Source organism: Danio aesculapii, chromosome 13, assembly GCF_903798145.1.
Source record: "Danio aesculapii chromosome 13, fDanAes4.1, whole genome shotgun sequence".
NCBI classification, from domain to species: Eukaryota; Metazoa; Chordata; class Actinopteri; order Cypriniformes; family Danionidae; genus Danio; species Danio aesculapii.
The window spans coordinates 43,508,002-43,524,183 of NC_079447.1; the positions used below are offsets into that span (position 1 = coordinate 43,508,002).

Sequence of the window (16,182 nt, forward strand, 5' to 3'; positions counted from 1 at the left end):
AAAATTTGGATATTTTTTAGTGAAAATAAATACTTGTTCTGAAAAAAAAAGCTGTGTGTGTATGTGTGTATTTACATATCCAATCCAACAGACCAGCAGCCTGCTCTTACAAGTGTTTACATCATAGTCTTGCATTGTTCGTCTCTTCCAAATGGTGGTGGTAACGGAGCAAGATGAGATTTTAAAGAGCAGCCATGCCTTTTACATTCATAATCACAATTGCGTTTTGTAGTGAGCACCGGTCCATCATGTTCTCTCCGCTGTCTTCAGCAGTTAACACATTCAACACGGTGAAAAGAGTGCATGTTGTATTAGCGCTCTTTGTTTATAACGATGGCTGTGTAAGTGTTATTGTTTTTTTAGGAGATAGTGAAGGAATGCGGTAGCCCTGATATTTCCCAGGAGCCCAGATGTTCTTTCCTCAATAACGGTGATAGCTGTGTGAGCGATGGAGAAGTGGCGCAGGAGGGCGGACAGAGGCTTTACCTGTGACGAGGCTCAACGCGCGCGCACACACTCGCAGCGCGGCGAAGCTGAGCAGAGCGACTATCACTGTCAGCCGAGTTCGTAACCACACTCTTCTGGCTCCTCTCACATGGCTTTACACTGACTACTAGCAAGACTTTAAAGCGTTTTTGGATCTTTTGTGGCGAACGGCATTTGTGTAAGTAGACCACTTTGACACTACTCGTGTTCTCATTCTTTTTGTTGTCGTGCACGTCTGTACGTTAATATATTGTGAGCATCGCAAGTTCTTTAAGCCAGCTCAGTATGAGCACGTCTTTTTTACATAGCCTACTGTTGAGTGAATCCTATCGTGTACACAACACGAACAAGCAGAAAATGGTAAATGTTAATTTTCGCTCAGATGAAAGCTGTAGGTGTATGGCAAGCCGTCTTGACAGGCGATCCTTCAAAAGATCGTTTTTGTAACAAACTTTTGTAATAGCTGGAAAGCAAACAGTCTCCTTTTCTGTTTCACTGACATCTTAATAAATTAGTTATTATGTCAGTCCTAAAAGGTTTACTTCATTAACATTTCGTCACCTTAGAATTATAAAGTTCCATCTGACATTATTGTCAAAATTGAGTTATTGACATATTCTTATTAAAAGACAACTTATTTACATTATGGGATGTTTTTTATTAGTTGTTTACATTTTAAGACTTTTTATCTAAAAAACTAATGCTACACATACTGTTTGCTATGGAATGCAAAAACTTTAAAGCACAATATCTCAAAATTATTCAGAACGCAGATAGAACTTTATAATTCCAAGGTGACGATTTGTTAGCACAAACTAACAAGGAAAACACTACAAATTAATTTCTTAATCATGTTCATTATAACATTTAACAATACATAAACCAACACAAGTTATTTTGTGTATTACTTCATAGAGCTATTTTTATGAATTTATGCTAACAGCGATGAATAGATATACTAAATGTTTAAGCAATTGTTAGTTAATGTTAGGTGATACATTAACAAATGTGTTACCATTATTTTATTTTGTAAATGCTGTTTTCTTTTTAGTAGCAATATTAATTCTCATTGTTTTTTCTCAACAAACAAAACTGAACGTCTTTAGCTATAAAAATACAAAGCGTATTTCAAAATATGTGTAAAGCACCTGTAAAAATGTGATTACTTAAACCTTTGTAAAATCAACACAATATGTTGTGCCTTATTTATATGGATATTTCTTAGATTGTACTAATAAAGTTCTAACAAATGTACCAGCTACTTTTCTATCCACCTATTTTTATGCTCGTTTTAGAGATGCGCATTAAAAAAATCTGTTGTTGGAAACACCAAGATGCACGTAAATTTTAAAAATGCGCTTAAAAAACGTTTGCGCATAACTGTGGATAAACTTTTAATTCGATAAGAAAAGATGTGCATAAACTGCAATGGAAACACTTTTACCGAACAAATTCCAGTATGCACATAAAAAAAAATCATGTGATTTTTGTTATAAGAGATCATGTGATGATAAAAATGTGTGCAAATGGACAAATGCCACCGTGTGTTCACTGCGCTTCAGAATTGCCTTCTGAGGCGCAAGTCATTTATTAAATGAAGAAAAGATTCACGCAGCTTCTCCTACAACGTTAAATTTCGTTTTTACTGTTGATATTTGGCGGCAGATAATCAGGAAGTGATGATTTTGTTTGCTTTGACACGGATGGAAACACAGTTTTATTCACAGTTCACGCATCTTTTATGCGATATTTCATTTTGCGCATACGATTAATTTACGTTTTTTAATAGAAACATAGCTTGCAACTTATGTTGGAATTTATTTGATCAATTATGCTAATTAAAACCAACCTAAATATTTACTTCTAGTGAATCTAGAATGGATGCCTGCAAAAGTTTAAATAATTAAAATAATCAGTATGGGAACCACAGAACCCATAAATCATCTTTTTTAAATTTTCACTTATTATTTGTGATATTTATTGTGATGTTAATGTTATGATGGTAACTAATGTCAAAGTTATGAGTACTACAAGTAACTAACGAATATGTACTACAGAAACATTGAAACAGGAACCAACGTCATTTTAGACAATATTCTATCAGGAAGAAAATATTTACAGTTGTAACCTAAAAATAGATGCTAGTTAATTATAGGGAATACACGCGAGGTAGGCTTGCCATACAACGTTTAACATTTCCTTCCTGTCAAAGAGCAGTTCATTAGAAGTTAAGTATTAAACAGTGTAAAAGGGCATTTGACAGATCGATCCTTCAGTCTATTTGATGTAAAAGAGTGTCAGAAATACTGTGGACACGTCTGCTTTTAATCCTATTAATGCACAGGCTATTAGTCACCTGACAGTGAGAATATACAGGGCAGTTTTTTCCTGGTGCAAACACATTTAACTGTCCAAGTATAGATGACATCTGGGAGAGGAAAATCTCTGAGTGACACACCAATAACAGAATGGACCTGCCAAGAATAAAACTCAAATTGAAACGTCTTATAATGCTGCTTAAATACATAGTTCAACCAAAAAAAAAGAAAATTCTGTCATCATTTACTCTCTTTTTAGTTTCGTTTGTTGAACACAAAAGATGATATTTGGGAGAATGTTTAAAACTGGTAACCACTGACTTCCATTTTGTTTGTTTTTCCTGCTGTGGAAGTTAATGGTTGGGGGTTTCTAACAAGCTTCAAAATATCTGTTGTGTGTTCAACAGAAAATAAAGAAAGTCATAAAGGTTTGGAGCCACTTGAGGGTGAGTAAATCATGAGTACGTTTTCATTTTTGGGTGAACTGTCCGTTTAAATGTGATGAATAACCCACAGCTTGGTTACACTTTATTTTTAAGGTCCATTTGAGTATTAGTAGACTGTCTGCTATATATCTGTTGATACTGCTCCTTCAACAGACATTTAACTGACTATAAGAAACTTTGCAAGTACATGTCAACTTACACTAAACACAATCCTAACCCCAACCTAACAGTCTACTTATAATCTAATGAGAATTAGATGCCATGCAACCTAAATTCAACAAACGGACCATCAAAATAAAGTGTGACCCATATAGTAGCTTTGCTGGATCTTATGCTCTTATGCATGTTAAAATAATAAATTAAGCCAGCAGAAAACGTTGATGTCAAAACAACATAAATCGACCTCAAAGAATACGTTATTAATACGTAAATAAATTTGATGTCAAAACCTTGACGTCCATTTGACATCCACATATTGATGCTCTTTTAATCACCACAATAAAAGAGACAAAAACTATTATAATATAACAAAAGTTGTATTTATTTGAAAGCTTCAATTACAAAACTACAAATGTACAATGCATGTATTACATGTGAACCACCTTGATGTCAAAATGACATCTAACACTGGCGTCAAAAACGCATCAAAAATTGATTACAGGGCTGTCTTGTAATAAATGTTTTTAATGTCATATTAGATTAGATTAGATTCAAATTTATGACGTCAGACACAGCGATATTCCAAGATGGCGGTGCCCTAGGTCTAAAATCTATAGTAAAACATGCCGTTTTCTTCAAAATGGTTTCATTAATAGTTTGTTTAATATTATAATTAAAGTGGAATCTAATGTACAAAATAATGTGAACTTGACTAAGTGCTTCATTTCCCCTTTAAGGTATTTAAGATTACTCAGTTAAGAGTAATTAAGAGTAATATTAGGCATCAACAAAGTTTAAAGCTATTCTAATGTTGCGTCACTTTCAGTATCAGATCCATTTTGATTACTGTAAAGCCTGAGATGAGTCGAATCTGCCTGTTTTACTGTGATATTTATTTGATATCATGTTTTTGAACAAGGTTTGCAGCAGATAGAGAGCTACAGTTTTCAGCGGTGTTTAGAGAAGCCTTTGTTGTGTTTTTACTGCCGTATGATTTTTATTCTCTATTTACTGGTTTCATACTTCAGCATTCATTCTCGTCTGAAAAAGAGACAGTCCCTCATGTGATCCAGTATCCGGTCAATGACCCAGTGTACAATCAGACACTGTCATTGCTTATCCTCAAGGTCCCATGCATGCAAGAATAACATTTTTTTTTGTGAAAGGCGGCTTTCATAAGTGTGCAATTCTCATTCATAAAGCAGACATTGATTTAGTTATTGTACTGATGTCTTCAGCCGGCCTAATTGGTGTGCCGTCCTTTATGGAATTTATTGCCTTGTGGTAAAATATTGATGGATCATGTTTCATTGATGATGAAGCTGATGGTGGGTGTGCTGTTGAATTTCCGTGGACTATTATCTGTCTGCTTTGTTTAGGCACAGTTCATCGGTGTTCAGATTATGAATTAGTCAACATTTTGTTTGTTATGGTTTATCTTCATTGAGTAGATTCCGCTGGACAGTAATGCTTGATGTATGGTATCATTCAGCCTGTGTGCATGTGTCATTAAGAGTTGAGAGTGCACATATTCAGTTTGTTGGTGCATCAATATAATTGAGTCACTCATGCTTCCTGTACGACAAGGAATGGGCTGGTATAAGATTCTGATTGTATGATAGCCTTGAATAAAATTATCACGGTTTTACGGTATTGTGATTACTGCTCTAAAATATATTCTTTTTAAATGTCTGGGTTTTTTCCCCTTTGAACACAATATATTTCATTTTGAGAAACATTTATAATATTTTGGAACAGTAAACAGGTCAGTCTAAATAATTCAAATGAATCATTGACTTCTGCTGTCTTTATTAGTTTTAAAAACACTGATTTCTTTACAATTTTAAGCAGCATCTTTTGATATCTTTTCTGCTGTAGATACTATTGTCCTAAAAAAAAACTGAAAAAATCTTACATACACCTTAGAAACAGTATAGCAGAAAACTTCGATTTTAAAACCTTGACTTTTTTAAATCACGGTATACCTTGAAAATGGTTATTGTCTCATGTACGACTCCATCATGTCTTAATTAAAGAGACAATTTTTAAAGATTCAAGAACCATTCGGAAAAGTTGTTGCATACAGTAAAACCAGAAGTTTACATACACTCTAAAAAAAAGAACATATGTAACTATTTAAAAAAAATGTCTGATGGTAAAATCATACTAAATGTTTATTATTTTAGGTCCGTTATGATTACCTAAATCATTTACATTTGCTAAATGCCAGAATAATGAGAGAATTTTTTTGGGGAGAATTTTTTAATTAATTACTAGACAGTCAAAAGTTTTCATACATTTCCTTGGTATTTCTTTTAGCTTTGCTATTAAACTGTATAACTTTGGTCAAATGTTTTGTGTATTCTTCCACAAGCTTCTCACAATAGTTTGAAGGAAATTTGGCCCATTCCTCTTGACAGAATTGGTGTAACTGAGTCAGATTTGTTGGCTGTCTTGCTCGCACAAGCTTTTTCAACTCTGCCCACAAATTTTCTATAGGATTGAGTTCAGGGCTTTGTGATGGCCACTCCAAAACTTTCACTCTGTTGTCCTTAAAGCACATTTTAACTAATTTGGCAGTATGCTTAGGGTCATGGTCTGTTTGGAAGACCCATTTGTGGCCAAGTTTTAATTTCCTGGATGATGTTGCTTCAGTATTTCTACATAATGTTCTTTCTTCATGATGCCATCTGTGCTGTGAAGTGGACCAGTCCCTCCTGCAGCAAAACAGCCCCACAACATGATGCTGCTGCCCTCATACTTCACAGTTGGGATGGTATTCCTAGGCTTGTAAGCTTTCCCCTTTGTCCTCCAAATGTAACACTGGCCATTATGGGCAAACAGTTTAATCTTAGTTCCATCAGACCACAGGTCATGTCTCCAAAAATTATTCTTTTTCCAAGTGTAATTCCCAGTTGATTCTGGCTTGTTGATTTTCCCATGTTGTCACACAAGGAAGCAGTGTGTTTGAGGTTTTCCTTAAATACTATTCTACAGTTGTGCCTCAGATTAACTCAAATGTTGTCAATTAGCCAATCAGAAACTTCCAAAACCTTGACACCATCATCTGAGCTTTTTCAGAGGCATAATAATCTTATTGTATGTAAACTTGACTTTCAAGAAAAGTTATAACAATTTCTCAAAAAATATCTCTCTGTCGGCGCCAGTGGTGTAGTGGTTAGTGTGTCGACACATGCACTCTGGTGCTCATGGTGACCTGAGTTCGATTCCCACCTCGCGGTCCTATGCTGATCCTTCCCCTCTCTCTGCTCCCCATTCTTTCCTGTCAATACTCGCTACTGTCCTATACAATAAAGGTGAAAACCCCTAAAAAATAATTATTAAATATATATATATATATATATTATCTTATATTAATAATATATATATCTCATTATTCTGCTATTAAGCATAACAGAAACAAATTTGATAATCCTAATTTACCTAAAAGAGAAAAAGTTTTACATTAACATCTGACTTTTTTTAAATGGTTATGTGCCTTTTAATACAGTGGATGTAAACTTCTGGTTTCATCTGTATATGGACAAAAAAGGGGTAAATGTTTACTAAATCATTATATTTACCTTGGTTTCAACCCTCATTCCTCATTTAATGCTCTTTAAATGCTTTTTTTTACTTCATCACATTTTCCTCCTATTCGCCTTATTCTTCGCAAAGAGTGGGCGCAGCCATTTGAATCTTTTTGGCTCGAGACTTCCGGTCTCATTCACTTTCATTCATTTTTAGACATTAAAAACAGCTCGTTTAGCTGCTTGATGTTGCAAGCTGATATTTTCTTATTATATTATTCTATTTCGTCTGTAAAGTCACGCAAACATTTCTTTGTAGAGCAAGTAGATTGACTGTTTTCTGCCATTTATTATTCCTAGTCATTTCTCCCATAGGCAGCTGAATCGGAAGTTCTAAAACAATCACAAAAACAAGCTCACCTACACATTAAAGAATAAGGTCAATAGGTTTACAGGTGCTTGCTTTATATAGGAGAAGGTTACCCCATAATAAAATTCTTTTTAAAAATATATATAGTTTACTATGTCTCAACTTTTTACAAATCAGTTTGAAACACAAAGATAGATATACTGAATTGAATGTTGAAGAAAAAACATTGACCTATATATTTTTTTTTACTATGAACGTCTATGGCTGCCCCAACATTTTTCAGAATATCTTGTTTTGTGTTCAACAGAAAAAAAGAAATTCATGAAAGTTTAGAATGACTTAAGTGTGAGTAAATGGTGATGAAATGTTCATTTTTGGGTGAACTGTTGCTGTAAAGATACTCAGTGTGATTAACTCTGACTTCCAAGATCATCAAGCTACAAGACATTATGCTTACTGCACGTTTTCATGTACTTAAATCATTTATAGCACTAAACTATTTAAAAGGGCACCTATTTTACCCTTTTTCAAGATTAAAGATAAGTATTTTGTGTCTCTAGAATGTGTATGTAAAGTTTCAGATCAAAACACCAATCAGTTATTTATTATACCTTTCAAATATTGGATTTTTTTTGTTCTGAACACAATGTAGCTGTTTCTGTTGCCTGTGCCTTTAATTCTAGTTCTCCCCACCAATCGTTCCCACGTGCCTGTCAGAGTCTCAATCTTCCCCTAGGCTGTGTCAGATAAATAGCACAGTGACAGACATGAAGGAAGCAGATCTCACGTAACTTTTGAATAATTATTTGATGTTTTTGTTGTGGAGTTAATTCAAACCTTTCTGCAATGATGAGTCACACACAATTTTGTTACAACATTCACCCACACAGCGGACACACAAACAGCGTGGCAAACATGACAGGAGACACGTTAATATCCACTGCTGGATGGATATCTGTTATGTTAATGTACAAAATAAACCTGATTTAAGTCCACAATCCAATTGACACGCCCTTTTTATAATTGTACTGACATGCGGCTAGGCTATGATGGTGAATTACAGTGATTTTACTGTCTTTAACTTAGTTTATTAAAAACATACACTGTTTTAAAAATGTTTTAAACTTGTAAAACTCATTCTTGATCACATTTGATGATGATTGATGATCACAGCGAGCTGAACAGACCTTTTAATCCCAGTTACTTTGCGCACGTCTGTTTGATATGATTATATCTTTGGATTATACACATTACTGGATTGGATTATTGGATCCAATTTTACTGTCAGGAAATAAAAAAAGAGAGATTTATTGTCTTTATATCACCCCAATATGACTGTGGACACACTATACCTACACACAGTTCTGTCCATTTTCATCATAGGTGCCCTTTATCGTTAACTAATCACAAGTTACTAACTAAATGAACTGAACATAACTGTATTTTTGTGTTACATTTATCTTTATAAATGTTAACGAATGAAATTACAATCATAAAACTTAATTTGATATGTTACATTATGAACAGAAACACTAAAAAAGCATCTAATTGACAGTTGCCTATAGCTGGTGATTTATGGACCTTAAATTTTGATGCGAGGCAGTTTAACAAATGACATTTCCTACATTCTGGCATTTTACATTGAATTTAGACCTCAACATTTATAGCAGATTTAGTTTACAAACATCTGACAGTTGTCGGAAATTTTAGAACTCAAGCCAGGATACTCTTTCAACAGAATTCTTTATTGAGAACGTGTTGAGTGTTCTGCAGTCAAATGGTCATTTTCAAGTGGTTCACAAGAGTCTCTTAAGCTGAAGTCACACTGCACTTTTTGCCCCCATAGACTTCCATTCATATGCATGTGAATGCTGGAAACGCAAGCTCGTGCATTAAGTTTCGCAGTTCGCTGCATTGTAAACATGACATCACGTGACTGCATGAGACACAGATCAAAACATGACCTCTCTGGACAAAAATTTTAAATGTGGATCAATCGCTCTCCTTTTTTATTGTCTAATCATCTTGTTTGATCCCGCCCCTTTTCGCCCTTTTTCCACCCCTGCCCTACGACAGAATTTCGCATGCTCAAATTCTAGTGTGACCATTGCATTAGAGTCTACAAAAGTCTAATTTGGACAGAGTTGTCCTGTCTATTATACTTTAGGGAGCCAGAGTTTATGGGTGCGGACAAATCTATACAAAGCATGTAAATGAAGTAGATAGGTGAAAGAACCTGTCCAGACACTGACCAGACAAGTTTCACCTGCCTAAATCTAATCAACAGAAGAGTTTCTTTGACCTGAATGGATCCACAAAGAAAAAGGCAGTCGTTGAGACCCTGCTTGCATTAAGCTGCGGTCACACTGGACTTTTCTCCCCATAGACTTCCTTTCATACGCACGCAAATGCATCAAACTGGAAACGTAAGGTTGTGCTGCTAGTTTCGCAGTTCGCTGCATTGGAAAGTTCAAGCTTGGTGAACTCTGACTTGCAAAATCGCATTATATGATTGCGTGAGACCAATGGAGGATCAAAACATAACCTCTCTGAACAGAACTTTAAAACATGGATCAATCACTCACGTTTTTTTAATGACTAATCATCTTGTTTAATCCCACCCCTTTTCGCAGCGTCGTACTACAGAATTTAGCAAGCTCAAACTCACAAAGTGTAACTGTGGCATTACTTTGGGATGGTATTTAAATGAGTAAATCGCGAAGGGGTGACTCGTTTGACTGGATCATTTGAACCGGTGAGCTGTTAACTGGAGACTCATTCTGGGTTAGTTCCATTCGGAAGGGCTCATGCCCTAGTCCTAATCCCTAATTCCAATTTCCCTGGTCAAAGGATCACGGCCCAAGTTGTCCATTAGTTGTCTTTTTCAAAATCTTTCATTCCAAATGCCCAGTATTGTACACTTCAGTTTGAAACAACAATTCAATATGGAGGCCATGATTTTTTCACTTCGAAGTACCTTTCAGAAAGTGCTAAACAGTATGCCATTTGCAGCACAATCAGTTTCACCAGTTCAGCTTCAGTTTAGATCATTTGAATCATTGAGTCATTAATTTGAGACTCTCTCTGATTGGATCATTTGAAACAGTGAATTGCTAACTGAAATATAGCTCTGACCAGATGATTTAAATCAGTGAATCGTTAAATGGAATCTATGTCTGATTGGTTATTTTAAGTCAGTGAGTCATTAACTAGAAACTCTGTTTGATTGGATGATTTGAATCATCATTGAGTCTTTAACTGAAGAGTCTTTCTGACTAGATAAATTAAATAAATGAATCGTCAACTGGAGACTCTTTCAGACCGATTTATTTGAACCAGTAAGTGTAATGCTGCAGTCACATTAGAGTTTGAGTTTGCAAAATTCTGTAGTATGGCGCTGTGAAAATGGGTGGTAAAATGGGCATTTCCGGTCTAATGCACTCGCGTGTGTATGAATGGAAGTCTATGGGAAGAAAAGTGCAGTGTGACCACAGCTTTACTTGGAGACTCACTCTGTCCGGATCATTTGAATTAGTGAGTCGTTACCTAGAGACTCTGTCTGATTGTATCATTTGAATCAGTTAATCTTTAACTTGACACTTTTTTGGACTAGATCATTTGAATCAGTATATTGTTAATTAGAGACTTTTTCTGTCTAGATTATTTGAACTAGTGAGTCGTTAACTAGAAACACACTCTATACAGATGAATTTAACCAGTAATTCGTTAACTAGAGACTCTGATTGAATCATCTGAATCAATGAGTCTTTCACTGGACACTCTTTCAGGCTGGTTCATTTGAATCAGTGAGTCATTAACTAGAGTCTCTATGATTGGATCATTTGAAACAGTGAATTGCTAACTGAAATATAGCTCTGACAAGATGATTTAAATCAGTGAGTCATTAAATGGAGACTATGTCTGATTGGTTAATTTAAGTCAGTGAGTTGTTAACTAAAAACTCTGTTTTATTGGGTGATTTGAATAATTTTGTCTTTATCTGAAGGGCTTTCTGACTGGATAAATTAAATAAGTGAATTGTCAACTGGAGACTCTCTCTGACCAGATTATTTAAACCAGTGAGTTTCACCCTGTGCATACCATTTGAATTAGTGAATCATTACCTAGAGATTCTGTCTTATTCCAATCATTAACTTGACACTCTTTTGAACTAGATCATTTGAATCAGTATATTGTTAATTAGAGACTTTTTCTGACCGGATTATTTGAACCAGTGAGTCGTTAACTGGAAACTCACTCTATCCAGATCATTTTAATCAGTAATTCGTAACTAGAGACTCTGATTGAATCATTTCAATCAATGAGTCTTTCCCCGGACACTCTTTCAGAATGGTTCAATTGAATCAGTGAGTCATTAACTAGAGTCTCTCTGGGATCATTTGAAACAGTGAACCACTTACCAGAATCTAGCTCTGACCAGATCATTTGAATCAGTTAGTTGTTGTTTGTTGACTCACTCTAATCGGATTATTTGAATCACTGAGTTTGTGAATAGATGTAAAGGAATTGTTTACCAATACAGTTAAATTCTGGCATCATTTATTTACTCATCCCCCACTTGTTCCAAACCTGTATTAGTTTTATTCTTATATTAAACTTAAAGGAAGATATATTGAAGAGTGCTGAAAAAAAACAACCATTGACTTCCATAATATTTTGTGTTCCTACTATGGATATCAATGGCTGCTTTTCTCCAAAGTTCTTCAGAATATCTTGCTTTGTTTTTAAAAGAGGAAAGAAATGCATAAAAGCTTGAAACCACTTAATTGTGAGTAAACAGTGAAGAAATGTTCATTAGTGGGTGAACTATCCCTTTAAATGCACATGTAAATGAGCTGTGTTTGACTGACAGCTGGAGTGTCTAAAGCAGAAACAGAGGTGCTGTTTTTTTCTCTCTGCAGCTGCTCATTTCTTGATTCAGATTCACACACTCTGTTGTACAGCTCCAGACTTTGCTTTAAATGAACCCGCAGCTGATCTCCTATTGTGTTGAATTGGTTTGCTTGAAAGCAGTGTGTGTGTGACTGATGTCTGTGATGTGAATCTGCTGATCTGGAGCTGTCGCTGTGGACGCCTATTGATATGCTTTCATTTGTTTTCTTATTGCGTGAGTGCAAAGAGCTTTTCCACTGTGAGATTTGTCTCCTCGCGTGTCTGAGCTATTCTTTCTTTATTGCGCTCATTCTCTCTTGGACATCTGAATTGGCTGAATAATAATAATGCAGCTGATGGTTGTGTAGTTATAATCCTATAATGGATTTCTTTCATAAACCTCTTAAAGTGGATTCTGGGATTGGACTGAACTGTTATTCAATCCGCAGTGTTCTCTGTGCAGCTTGGAAGAAAATGTATTTGATTCCTGAAAGTTGCAGTGATATTTAATACCACATACTCTCAGTTTTGCTTAGGCTTTTTTGACTCTCCTTATATGTCATTTTTACAAGCATGTTTTAGTGATGAAATACACACACATATATATATATATATATATATATATATATATATATATATATATATATATATATATATATATATATATATATATATATATATATATATATATAATTTGGTGATTGGATTTAATAAAATGAATCACATAATTTTTAATAAAATTAATATTTTAATTTTGAAAACAAACAATGTTTTAAGATTTTAAAATATTCAATAGAAATATTTTATTATCTAAAAAACTGAAATTATTTGCACTATTCGTTATTATATTTGAATTGTATTACAGTGTTTACATTTAAACGAATATGTTATTTACATAATGTATATAATATTTTATAAATAATGTAATATACAGCTATATAATGCAGTATGCAAACAAGATATTATTTTGGGGCAACCCAGACTCATGCTATAAACGTACCGCTATATACATTTCTGGAGAGTGACAAATTCACCCCAGGAGCTTCGTTTTTATTGCAGTTTTTGTTTTTACGAATCCATTAGAGGCCGCTGTGTATGTCTTTTGTAGACTGTTCTCACTTGTTCTTCTCGTGTAAATCCACTAGAGGCCGCTGTCGACTGACTGACTGAATTACTGACTGACTGGCCGATCGACTGACCCACCCTAAACCCAACCAACAGTGTTTTCAAAAGCACTGATTGAGCCGCCCACCCACTTCCCTAAACACAACCGACAGTGTTTTAAAAATCTAGAAAAAGAAAAATCGTTATGGCAGCCTGGTTTTTACCACGTTTTTCAGATTTTACCACATTCTCACCCTGTTATTTTCTTGTTTATTTCATTTTTTGCCGTTTTTACCTTCTTTCTGGAATCGTTCTTCGCCAGACTCAAACCCCGTCGTCACTGTCAACTCCTCTCTGCGTCTCAAGTCCACTTACATAAATGAGGTGCCACTGGACAAACTGGTAACAGTGTGAAAGCTGTCCATATGGAGATAAGCGGTCAGTTGGTAAGCGTGAAAAGGAACGGCGTCATATCGCCCCGTAGTGTTCGTTTTAAAGACGAAATGCAGCCATACGGATGTCAGGCTGCATAATTTGCGATTTCAGAAATGTATATGGGGTGACATTTTCAGACTGAGCCTGTGTTGAGTTTGGGAAAAGAGCTTTTATAATATAAAATCAATAACAGATTATTTGCACAATTTTGAGTCTCTAATCAAATTACTGTTTTTTTTTATATCAAACAAATTCTAGACATTTAATTGAACTAATACTATCTAACAAACTAGGGCGACGCAGTGGCACAGTAGGTAGTGCTGTTGCCTCACAGCAAGAAGGTCGCTGGTTCAAGCCTCAGCTGGGTCCGTTGGAGTTTCTGTGTGGAGTTTGCATGTTTTCCCCATATTGGCGTGGGTTTCCTCCAGGTGCTCCGGTTTCCCCCACAGTCCAAAGACATGCGGTACAGGTGAATTGAGTAGGCTAAATTGTCCGTAGTGTATGTGTGTGTGAATAAGTGTGTATGTGTTTCCCAGTGATGGGTTGCAGTTGGAAGGGCATCCGCTGCATAAAACAAATGCTGGATAAGTTGGCAGTTCATTCCGCAGTGGCGACCCTGGATTAATAAAGGGACTATGCCAAAAAGAAAATGAATGAATGAATTTATTATTATTATTATTATTATTATTATTATTATTATTTTCATAGATTGCACCTTAACATGATAAATAATTGCTGCTTCAAACAGCATAAGAATCTAATGGAAAAAAAAATCTAAGAATATTTCTCATTGTGTCACGTTTCTGCTTGCTCTTTGACATTGTTTCTGTTGTACGCAGAGTTTTGTATTGAGTGCAGTATATAAGAGATACTGATTTGATCAGCTTCTCCAGCACCAGTACTGCTGATTCCTGCATTTTGGCAGGTGTGAATTCATGCACATCTGTGTTGGTATCTTTGTTTTGTGCATTTCATTTATACACAGAGGAAAGGAGTGAAATAGTTTTGAATGCAAGGGCCTAGAAATCCACTGGGAATGTGCTCTCCAAAGGGGAGATGGAGGGAAAAGAAAACAGTGCTCATCTGGCGAATCGGCTTGTTTAATGGAATGAGGAGAGAGAGAGTGTTTATCTGAGAGACTCTGAGTGTTTACAGAAGAGAGAGTGCTGGAGTAATGGACGAAACGTGCAGGCCACTGTCCTCCTAAATCACAGCAGACTCCGACACACTGACTCTTCCTTTTTAAGTAATAACCTTTTCTCTTACAGGTCAGTGACGAGCACACAAAATAAAATTAGTAATGGTAGTTGACAGTGTCAATAGAGCGACACCTTTTGTGCAATTTAGTTTTAGAAAGCTATAGAAGCTTATTTTAAATTATGTGTGCTTCCATTAAAGGCATAGTTCACCCAAAATAAAAATGTAAGGTTAATTTACTCACCCTCAAGCCATTGGAGATGTAGATAACTGAATCTGTGGTCTTTTGTGATTTGTATAATGTCAATGGTCACTACTGAGAATAGAAATAAACACAAACAAGTCCAAATCAATAGCCATGGCTCCTGATGAGGTATATGCTTGATTTGTGCAAGAAACTGAAACATTTTTACAATATTATCAGCTTTAATCCACAGCCTGGGAAAATGTCATTAAATGACAGGATGGTAGAAATGTTGTAAGTAATACTAAATTTCTTGCACAGACCAATCATTAAGCTTCATAAGACCTCAGTGTATCATTGAGAGCCATGAATACTGATTTATGTTTATTATTTAATACCATAAAAATTGTCACCTACATCTTCAATTCAATTTTTATTTTTGGATGAGCTACACCTTTAAATGCTTTAAATACTAACTTGAAAAACATTAAAAGACCACTTCAAAGTTGTTTCACTGGTTTTGCCCTACAGTCGAAGTTAGAATTATTAGCCCCCCCCCTGAATTATTAGCCCCCCTGTTTATTTTCAATTAATTATTATTATAAATTATTATAAATTGATTAAATTAATTAAAAATTTTAAATTAAATTAATTTAGAGATTTTTTTCAACACATTTCTAAACATAGTTTTTTGTTTAATCACTCATTTCCAATAACCGATTTATTTTATCTTTGTCATGATGACTGTAAATAATATTCGACTAGATATTTTTCAAGACACTTCTATACAGCTTAAAGTGACATTTAAAGGCTTAACTAGGTTAATAAGATTTACTAGGCAGGTTAGTGTAATTAGGCAAGTTATTGTATAACGATAGTTTGTTCTGTAGACTATCAAAAAAGTAGCTTAAAGGGGCTAATAATATTGACCTTAATACAGCTTAAAAAATTTAAACCTGTTTTTATTCTAGCTGAAATAAAACATAAAACTCTCCCCAGACGAAAAAATATCAGACATACTGTGAAAATTTCCTTGCTCTGAAATATTTAAAAAAGAAAA

At 34.9% G+C, this 16,182-nt stretch overlaps 1 protein-coding gene across 1 annotated transcript in view; it reads left to right on the forward strand.

Annotated features, from left to right (window-relative positions):
- Positions 1–546: 546 nt before the first annotated feature.
- The window catches only part of sema4ga (sema domain, immunoglobulin domain (Ig), transmembrane domain (TM) and short cytoplasmic domain, (semaphorin) 4Ga), a 105,623-nt gene continuing 89,987 nt past the window's right edge, over positions 547–16,182 (forward strand). The window contains exon 1 of the mRNA XM_056470874.1: positions 547–664. The gene's annotated coding sequence lies outside the window, so the exon portion shown is untranslated. The remainder of the gene's footprint in view (positions 665–16,182) is intronic.